This window comes from Notechis scutatus, chromosome 1 (genome assembly GCF_049901735.1).
Source record: "Notechis scutatus isolate UNSWTSFEM ecotype Mainland chromosome 1, rNotScu1.2, whole genome shotgun sequence".
Lineage (NCBI taxonomy): Eukaryota > Metazoa > Chordata > Lepidosauria > Squamata > Elapidae > Notechis > Notechis scutatus.
Genome location: NC_142009.1, coordinates 327,090,486 through 327,101,504, shown reverse-complemented (window position 1 = coordinate 327,101,504; position 11,019 = coordinate 327,090,486). Strand labels below are relative to the sequence as shown.

General features: G+C 39.7%; 1 long non-coding RNA gene across 1 annotated transcript; it reads right to left on the bottom strand.

Moving 5' to 3' along the window:
- Positions 1-5,852: 5,852 nt before the first annotated feature.
- On the bottom strand, positions 5,853-11,019 carry LOC113420955 (uncharacterized). Its single transcript, XR_003372110.2, has 3 exons — positions 10,872-11,019; positions 9,071-9,210; positions 5,853-6,012 (listed from the first exon to the last, which is right to left on the bottom strand). It is a non-coding gene; the product is annotated as an uncharacterized LOC113420955 (long non-coding RNA).

The window sequence follows — 11,019 nt, the reverse complement described above, 5'->3', positions numbered from 1 at the left end:
GGGGTTTGAAAAACAACATCGTTCCTCGGTGGTTAACAGTCTTATGAACACAAAAGAGAAGAGCAAGTGCGAAAAGAACCAGCACTTTACATTTATACTTTCTTTTGCTCATAGAAGCAGTCATGCTAGCTTACAATAAATATAATGCAACATGCCATGATTACAATCACCTAACAATTGAAACCCTAGTGATAGTGACTCATCTTGCCATGTTCCTAAATTGTAGGAGAATGCCCCCCCCCCAATGCTTCTCCCTGGGGAGAGCTATCCATGTCTTTAAAAAGTGCACAAGAGAAGGGCCACCATCACCAATAGTTGAGCTGGCTGGGAGAATCTATTCAGAAGAACCTCTCCTACAGATTTCCTTAATTAGGCAGCTTCATTGTGGGCAACAATACACTGAAACCAGCCTTGAGCTGAAAGCTGCAAATGCTCCAGGTGGGCCTTCATTTAAAATAATAATAATCTGGTTATGATTTGTTAAACAACCAGTGGATGGACCATGAATTGGAGCAGGGTGACAAGCAAAATGTGTCAGAGAATGCATACCAAATAGGCTGAAAAACCCCTTCTATCCCAGGGCAGTAGCTCTGTTGAATTCTGTTGAATGGTGCAGTGTTGGTGTGGTGTCGGGGTTTTCAATTCAATGTGCAGTGTGAAAGATAGGTGTTGGTGTTTATTTTCATGGTCATGATGTGCACTGAAAAGGGTGTTTTTGTTGTACGAGGTGCAATGACAAAATAAATTAACTAAATGGAGTGACCAGAAGAGATCATCAGAATTTCAGAAAATTCCCAACTCCTTGCTGCCATCTGCAGGTTATTTAAACGATTGTACTCCATAGCCTGGAGTTCTAATACTTGGAAAACCAGTATTCCAAAAAACATTTCAGGTATCTCCTCAGCTGATTCCTCCAGCTGCTGTTTTTTTTTTTTTTCGGTAAACAGATTTGTTCTCTCTAATGTAGCAGCTTGTAAGGTTAGGAAAGAAAGATCTGCTTGGAGACCTAGTGAGTAGGTAGAGAAGCACTCAGGTAGAGAAGCACTTCAGGTAGAGAAGCACTCCTTCATATATTCAGGCCTACAGTCTTAAGGCTTTAAATTATGCCTGGCAAGTGCAGCTCTTTCAATGTAGACATCATGTGGTCCTTGTACTTTGCACCAGTCAAAGTACAAGGCTTCTGCCTTTTGTGCCAGTTGTAGCTTCTGAATTATGTTTCAAGCATGACCTTCCATTGCAGTAGTCAAGGAAATCTTTAAAAAAGAAAATTCCTTAGCTCATATGGACAGGATGACATAGTACCCTTACCACTGGAAGCTCAGATGAAAAGATGCAGACATTAGCCATCCTCTGAGATACAAATTTGATCACTATTGTGAATCCAAATTTTGTTTTCCTAACATTTGCATTAGCATGGAGTTTCCATTGCTTTATGATTACGTGCCATCAAGTTGGTATCAACACATATTCTCCATGATGATTTGCTCAACTGATTCTTTTAAGTTTTTCAAAGGTGCACTCATTGCTACCCTCTATGAGCCCACCCACCTTGCTGCTGGTCATCTTTTTCTTTTCGTCCCCCTTTCTCAGCATTAAAGCTGAGCCAGAGAGCTGAGCTTTCACTTAAAGTTATCTGATGTGAGATAATTTGGGACTGGTCAATTGTGCAAGAACTGTAGGTTGATTTGTTCACTGATCCATTGGTTTGTTTTCTTGGCTGTCCACAGTATTCTCAGGAGTCTTAACACCAAAATTCAAAGTTGTCAATACTCTCCCATCATCTTTTGAAGTGAAATTGCTTTATAAGCATTAAAAAGAAATCTGTGGGAACACATCTGGCAAACAAATTACAAATTAACCATGTCAGTCTCGTATAAAGAAAACTTATATAAAATGGTTCATCGCTGGCACCTACCTCCTGTGAGACTGGCTAAGATGTTCCCCAACCTACCACCCAACTATTGGAAATGTAACTAAGCACAAGAAACATATTTTCACATGTGGTGGACTTGCCCATGTGCTCAGAAGTTTTGGAGAAATATTAGAAATTGGATTTTAAATGTAACAAAACAAAATTTAAAACTTGAACCTGAAACCTTTCTGCTAAGTATGATAGATTTAAACATGGAGAAAAAATATCAATATTTAATTTTGCACATCATAACTGCGGCCAGAATAACCTACGCACAAAACTGGGAACTGTCTTTCATTCCTTCAGAGGATATGGTAATTAAAAAAATACATGAATGTGCTGAGATGGATAGCCTAACCAAATTGTTAAAAATTAAACAAGATAGTGACTATTATGAAATATGGAACATTTGGTATGATTGGTTAAAGAAAAGGTAATATTTGATATTTGGATAAGTTATGGAAATGACAGATGTGCATTTAATTATAAACTATATAGAGAAATTTAAACAAAAAGAATGAAGGAGTTATTGTAACAAGGCAGATCACGTCAATGATAAAGAAAAAAAATTAACCATTGCTCAATATACGCTGTAAAATATGTGTGTGTGTGTGTGTGTGTGTGTGTGTGTATGTTGATTTGTCTGTTTTAAATGTATGTCAAATGTTTTTTCTATAATAAAAAAAATAAATCTGATAATAGATTTAGCAGATCAATTGGGGAAGGAAGCAACTTTTAAGCTGCTTAGATGCTAATGAAGAATAGGATACAACCTAAAATATTTATGCCTTTACTATCCGTTCTCTTTTACCCTTATAACACTGTTTTAATGTTTTTGCAAATTTTTGTACATTTCAATGTACAATGCTCAAAAAAATAAAGGGAACACTTAAACAACACAATGTAACTCCAAGTCAATCACACTTCTGTGAAATCAAACTGTCCACTGAGGTAGCAACACTGATTGACAATCAATTTCACATGCTGTTGTGCAAATGGAATAGACAACAGGTGGAAAGCATAGGCAGTTAGCAAGACATCCCCAATAAAGGAATGGTTCTGCAGGTGGTGACCACAGACCAACTCTCAGTTCCTATGCTTTCTGGCTGATGGTTTGGTCACTTTTGAAGGCTGGCGGTGCTTTCACTCTAGTGGTAGCATGAGACGGATTCTACAATCCACACAAGTGGCTCAGGTAGTGCAGCTCATCCAGGATGGCACATCAATGCGAGCTGTGGCAAGAAGGTTTGCTGTGTCTGTCAGCGTAGTGTCCAGAGCATGGAGGTGCTACCAGGAGACAGGCCAGTACATCAGGAGACCTGGAGGAGGCCGTAGGAGGGCAACAACCCAGCATCAGGACTGCTACCTCTGCCTTTGTGCAAGGAGGGACAGGAGAACTGCCAGAGCCCTGCAAAATGACCTCCAGCGAGCCACAAATGTGCATGTGGGTGCTCAAGCGGTCAGAAACAGACTCCATGAGGGTGGTATGAGGGCCCGATGTCCACAGGTGGGGGTTGTGCTTACAGCCCACGTTTGGCATTTGCCAGAGAACACCAAGATTGGCAAATTTGCCACTGGCGCCCTGTGCTCTTCACAGATGAAAACAGGTTCACACTGAGCACATGTGACAGACATGACAGGGTCTGGAGACGCCGTGGAGAACATTCTGCTGCCTGCCACATCCTCCAGCATGACTGGTTTGGCAGTGGGTCAGTAATGGTGTGGGGTGGCATTTCTTTAGGGGGGCGCACAGCCCTCTATGTGCTCGCCAGAGGTAGCCTGACTGCCATTAGGTACCGAGATGAGATCCTCAGACCCCTTGTGAGACCATATGCTGGTGCGGTTGGCCCTGGGTTTCTCCTAATGCACGACAATGCTAGACCTTATGTGGCTGGAGTGTGTCAGCAGTTCCTGCAAGACAAAGGCATTGATGCTATGGACTGGCTCGCCCGTTCCCCAGACCTGAATCCAATTGAGCACATCTGGGACATCATGTCTCGCTCCATCCACCAACGCCACATTGCACCACACTGTCCAGGAGTTGGGGGATGCTTTAGTCCAGGTGTGGGAGATCCCTCAGGAGACCATCCGCCACCGCATCAGGAGCATGCCCAGGCGTTGTAGGGAGGTCATACAGGCACGTGGAGGCCACACACACTACTGAGCCTCATTTTGACTTGTTTTAAGGACATTACATCAAAGTTGGATCAGCCTGTCGTGTTTTTTTCCACTTTAATTTTGAGTGTAACTCCAAATCCAGACCTCCATGGGTTGCTAAATTTGATTTCCATTGATAATTTTTGTGTGATTTTGTTGTCAGCACATTCAACTATGTAATGAACAAAGTATTTAATAAGAATATTTCATTCATTCAGATCTAGGATGTCTTATTTTTGTGTTCCCTTTTTTTTTTTTGAGCAGTGTATTTTGTTAGTGTTTGGCCACTTTCATGCAGGTTTTTATTTTTTACAAGCAGTGGTCAAAACAATAATTTGATACAAGTTAGCTGATAGTCATTTTCTTCAGTTATTAAGAATTTAGATAACAAAAAAATTAAGCTGATGATTCCCCTTAGAAGTCTGATTTTTGCTGTCTTTTGTCAGTGAATAAAAATGCATTACTAAAGACGTTACTTATTCCCCCCCAAATTTGCCTAGTAGCAGTGCTTGTGCTGATATTTATAATCGGTTACATATTGGCTTAGAACTAAATGTCAGAGTAATTTTTCCTATTTAAAATCCATCTCTAAGAACATTTATAGTTTTGGGTACTGCAAGTTTTTAGAGGAAGTCAGCAGGCTGAACAGAAGCAGGCAACAGAAATCAGTTGCTTTCCAATTTGGATCACGTAACCAACCATTGCATATCATCATCAGACTACTATCACTGTCCCTTTCTTATCTTCCTTTTTACAGAACTCTAACAGTGAATTGTTGTGCCCTTGTATATTACAAGAACAGTTTGTATTGGTAAATTATTTACTTTCCATATAAAGTAAATAATTTGAGAGGGGAAGGGGGGGAGAGGAAGAGAGAACAAACTCATTTTTTTTGTGTTCACTTGAGATGGCATTTTCCCAAACCTTTTTGAAAACATACAAGCTAAAAGAGTTATGCATGCAGAGATGCTACAGGGAATTGGCTGTAGGGATATTAGGAGCCCTGGAGGTGCTTGATTATGATAGAGGTGTACTGTGACAGGATTCAAGAAGCCCTGGTGGCACATTGGTTAAGTGCAGTATTGCAGGCAAACTCTGCCCACAACCTGGAGTTCGATCCCGATGGGGCTCAAATTGACTGAGCCTTCCATCCTGAGATTGGTAAAATGAGGACTCAAATTGTTGGGGTCAATATACAAATAATGCTTCTATATTGTAAACCGCCAAGATAGCACGGGGGGGGGCAGTATATATGCTTAAATGCTATTGCTATATTTGTTGGGCTTCCAAGGAAGGTTCAAGTTAATGTTCTCTTAGTATCTTACAATCTGAGCTTACAATCTGGAAGCTGCCATATCCAAATATTTTGTAGAAATATTTGTCAGAAGATGTTTCAATATCCAGCACTAAGCAAGGTCTCTATAGTTCTTAAAAGGGAATATGGAAGTTATAGTCTAACATGGGAGGAGGAAGCACTGAGTAGGGATGTAATGTTAACAGGAAAACAAAACTGAAATGCTGTTACATGGGAAGTGCAATGATGTAGAACAGTTATTTTTTTCAACAATTATGCTAGAAGAAAAATCAGGCATGCCTTTTTTTCTGGGATTCAAACTCATAAACGTAATTTTCTACAAAACAACCAAGATAGGTAAAGTGAACATTCACATACACAGGTATCTGTTCAATATTAAGCAAATTTTAAAATCTACATATATTTGATTGCATTGATTCATACAATAAATACCCAGAGAGGGAAAAAGAAAATACATTGCTGCATAAACCCCATGAGGTAAGACATTTATTGGTTAGGACAGGACATTATGTGGCAACTGCTTGTTGAGAATAAAATGAAGCTGTTGTGCACTTTCACGGAAGGTGACATCAGAGATTCAGACCAGGGACATCAGAGAAGCAGCTTCCCCAAATCAAGGTAGGCTGGCCTGCAGGAGAAGAAGAAGGGAGTAGGGAGTAGTAGTAGTAGAAAGGTAGTGAGTGCTGGATAAATGCAAACTGATGAAAAAAAAAAAAAGAAATATAGAATGCCAATGTTAAACAGCTATGAATGAATGAATGAACGAACGTAAAGAGAATGAGAACTGAATCATAAAACAAACAGGTGAAACTAAATGAGTTGAGAGGAAGGTGGACATTGAGAAAGTCTTTGGAGGGAATGAAAGATCCTCAAAAAAGAGATAATTACCTATAATTTAACAAAGGACAATGTACAAGGCAATATATCTGGCAGTGAGGTATCAATATATAGAAGATAGAAGTAAGGATAGTTAGCCAAGACAGAAAGGTATTGAAGTACAGTGAATAGTACTGATGCAAACTGGATTTGGCTTTCTAAGTTCAGACTTTATTTTGCATACCACAAGTGGTCGTTAATTTATGATCATAATTGAGTCCCACAATTATAAATCATAATGGTTGTAAAGCAATCATCATGTGACCAGATGTGATTTACAACTTTTTTTGCAGTGGTCATAAAGTGAATACCAGAGTCATTAAACGAATGCTGCAATCATTAAACCCATTTTCACTATGGAATTGTTTTTGCCAGAAATAAATGCTAGTTTCCAGCCAAAATGTCATAAATTGCAGTCATATGATCATGGGGCACTGCAAATGACCATAAATGCAAGTCAGTTCCAAGTGCCCAAAATGTGGTCATGTGACTGTGGAAGGGGAGGCAGATGGAGGAATTTTGAACCTGGTTTGTAAGTAACTTTTTCAGGGTCTCTCATAACTTCAAACAGCAACTAATTGATGGTTGAAGTTATGGCAGACCCTGAAAAAGCTACTTACGATCCTTCTGCATAAGTCTTTCCTTTTCTGAGTTCTGCATAATCTTGCTTCACCTTTAGGTAATAAGAGTAATGAACCCATGTATTTGTATTGTCTTATAATAAAAGTTAAAAAACGTCTTGCTTTGTTTTATCTTGATACTCCACAGGAAGAAATCTTTTCTGGGATGGGAGTGCCATGTAATGATCCAAGCACTTTCTTTGCTTGCAGAAGATCAATTTCTGGTGGCTGCCAGTTTTAAAAAGAGCAATCTAGCAAGCAATGAATAATATCCAATATTCTTGAAAGATTGGCAGAACTGCTGCAATTCAAAGCAAAAATTATGGATCAAAATGGATGAACTGCTGCCTAAGAAAGGCTTCTTTTTAAAAAAATATGTTCATAATATGTCCTTTAACTCATTCCATTCCATTCCTAAGGTAAATTTATTTACGGATATCAATCAACCACCCTCCTCCCAAAACACTGGGTGGTTTACAGGAATAAAACAAAAATATAAATTAATATACTCTGTGTTTTGATAATCAACACGTACAAAAAAATCCCAGCAGCCTTATCATATCTCATATAACCAATAATAGGAATCAAACGCCCCTAAACTCTTCACAGCCCTGCACAAGATCAACAAGGTGAGCCACTGGATGCAGCATGGTGGAGGCCATTAAACCAGACTGCCCTTGGACTCATGTCCACTTAATTTTTCATAAGGATGGGATTCTACATTCACCACATAACTCAAATGTTTATCTTGCCAGATTGTGGGTTCTCAAATATAGAAGTGCTTTGAAAAGGAACTTGGCAACATCACGTCTAACCTGCTTCATATTACTTATCCAGACTTTAGTTCTGTCAACAGACATCAAGAGCACAACTCCTGCAAGTGGCTTAGACAAAAGGCAGTATCTCAATCAGCATCTTTATCTTTCTCATCACTTGGCTCCTAACTCAGGTGTTCCCCAACCCCTGGGCTGTGTTCCATTTCTGGCCCATGGCCTGTTTGGAACCGGGCCCTGCAAGTGGTTATCTGGCACATGGAAGCTCAACTTGCGTGAGCTGTAGGCTGTCATGCATGCGTGTGCAGAGCTCAACTTGCGTGAGTGGTGGGCTGGTATGCATGCCAGCCCACTACTTGTGTTGGCTGATTTCCTCTCCCCCCCCCCCTCAAGACCACCAAGCTATAAAGATTGGGGACCTTTGTAAGTGTCCTAACTGGCTATGATAAAGATTGAATATGCTTCCGTTCTATAAAAATGGAAAAGCATGGAACACAAATAGCTGGAAGTGGGATTACGATGCAGAAATCTGAGGGATTAAAAGTCTGTTTCAAAAGGAAATTAGTAACAAGGATGAGAAGCATTCAAATAAAGCCTAGAGAAAAGAGAGTGTGAGGTTAATACATTTGTGATATGGGGGAGAAGGAAGCCCACAAGATACATAGAGGAACATAGAGAAGGAAAGAAAGAGCTGAGAGAGCTAAGCAGGTACATATGAAATATTTTGTGTATTAATTCAAGAAAGTTATTAATGTTTCTGGTTGCAGGATTTCATAGCAATATTCATAAGTTTAGTGATTAAGGATTTAAAAAAAAACATCTTGATGGCCTTCCTGCCAAGACAAAAATTATGCTTGCCAAGAGGTGTGATTTTTCAACTACTGGATCTTGGAGCTCTTCTTCACGTCACAATTTGAAGCTGGGAGGGGTACAGGTAATCCTTGATTTACAGCCTTTCATTTAGTGGCCGCTCAGCTTTACGATGACACTGAAAAAAGTGACTTATGATTGTTTTTCACAAGTTAAGACCATTGCAACATAGCCATGTGATCAAAATGTGGATGCCTGGCAACTGGCGTGTGTTTATGACAGTTGCAATATCCCAGGGTTATGTGATCACGTTTTGCAAATTTCTGACAAGCAAAGTCAGTGGGGAAGCCAGATTCATTTAACAACCATGTTACTAACTTAAAAAGTGCAGTGATTCACTTAACAATCATGGCAGGAAAGGTCGCAAAATGGGGCAAAATCACTATCTTGCTAAGCAATGAAAATGTTGGGCTCCACTGTGGTTGTAAGTCGAGGACTACCTGCATACAGTAATTTTTTGGGGAGAAAGAAGGAAGCCAAATCAAGGTTGGCACTGCCAGAAGGGCATATTTTGAAGAACGGAAGCCTCACACATTGCAAGTCTTACCTAACAGTACAAGTTTTGCTCACTCATCTTCCTTAAATTTGCCGCTGATCCATGGGACATAACCAAGGATCACCTTCCAGTCTGTGAGCCACACACCTCCTATGACAGCACTGGTGGCCCAGAGCGCATATGAACCCTTCCTGCAATATGGAGAAAATGAGTAACTTGAACAGCAGTATTTTAAGTTCTAGAATACTACTTGTTATGAAAACTTTCACATTGGATGGGTCCTTTCTGCAGACAGCTTTCAATCACTTGTAATTGCGAAGAACCTTTAAAGATCAGCTAAAGACACACTTCTCGAAACTGCAAACAGGCCATTTTGAAACACTGTTTTCTTCTTCTCACGTTAGATGTGATTAATTGAAGCATATTTTTGAAAATAAAATTTACGCCAGCTGCTTAGGAATGAAGATGGGTGGCTTTTGTCTGGAAGACACGTACCAGTGTTTCATTGTTTTCATATGAAATCCTATATACAGACCAGGAAAACTTGTTGGAAAGGACATGGTGAAATGTACACTTTAGGTTGACAAAGTCGTGAGAAAAGGTTGCATACGCTCCCTTTATTTACTAACCTACATGTCGAATACTAATTAAGCCAAGCTGAATTGGAAAAAGTTGAACACGATTTTAAAACTGGAGAAACAAACAGGAATGTCTATGGAGATTCTCACACATCCAGGTCATGGTTGTCCCAAAGGTGCTTTTTCAAGAGGCAACTGGTTTTTCTTTGAAGACTTCTCTTCAAATAAGCCTCTTCAGCTCAGAAAAACCAGAAAGTCCAGTTGCCTCTTGAATTCGGACATGGAATAAATTATATGAACGGATAGAGAAAAGAGATAGAAATTAGAGAAAGTAAGATTATGAAGGCTAAATATTATATATAGTGAAAGAGGTAGATAAATATAAATGTAGTAATTGACAAAAGTGTAATTAACTTAATGTAAGAAGAAACCTAAATCAATTCTCTTGGTTATACTATTAGTGCTGTTATACCATTACTATTGCTATTATTTTGTATGTTGCGATTTATTACCAACATATGTTGGTCATGTTTTATTTGTAAATAATGATCTGCCAATGCACGGTTATTCAAAAATGTTTATGAATGTTTATGAATGTTATTCAAAAATGTTTATGAATGAAAATTTATAAAAATAAATTAAAAAAACAAAAAGCATCTTTGGGACAAACAAGGCAGTCCTTTATAATTCTGCAAGCTTACAGCATTATAAACTTGTCCTTTATTATTTTGAAATAAAGGAATGCCAATAAAGAGTGCGCCTTTATTTCAGAAAGCTGTCTGAGAATATGCGTTTTTCTAAAATTATCCTTGGTTTTGCTGGCGGTTTTTATAACAAAGGAGATATTGTCATTGTAGCTTTATCAGGCCGTTCTTAATTTTTCAGGGATCTCGGTTTTGTTCTTAGGATTCTCCAAATGAAACGATGTACGGGTTAAATTGAGAGGATATTGTTTTATCGTTGTTTTACTTTTGCATTCTTAAAACATTAATTTATGGCTTTGGGGGTGAGCGCTGAAGCCACCCTTCCTCAACTTGTTACCCCACGCCCATGTTCTCATATCCCAGTTCTCATAAACTAGGATAACGTGGCCAAAGTGGCTCGAAATGCTGGGATATGTAGTCCTCGCAAGCCTGCAGAGCAAAACAAGGACAACCGCTTGGAAATAAGAGTGGTAGTGGTGGGAATTACCGCAGGGGCAACGAGCGTACTTCCTAAAGGAACCCCATTTCCTAGCACACGGAGCTGCAGACCCGCACCCCAGCCCAACTCACTGCTTGCGCAGATGCTCCAACAGGCTGGGCTTCAGCCCCAAAAGCGCCAGGACGCCCGCCATGAAGGTCGCTCACCCGAGCCCAGCACCTCTCCTCTCGACCCGCGGAGCGCATGCGCGGCGCCCTTAGCGTTACTCACCGGTCTATA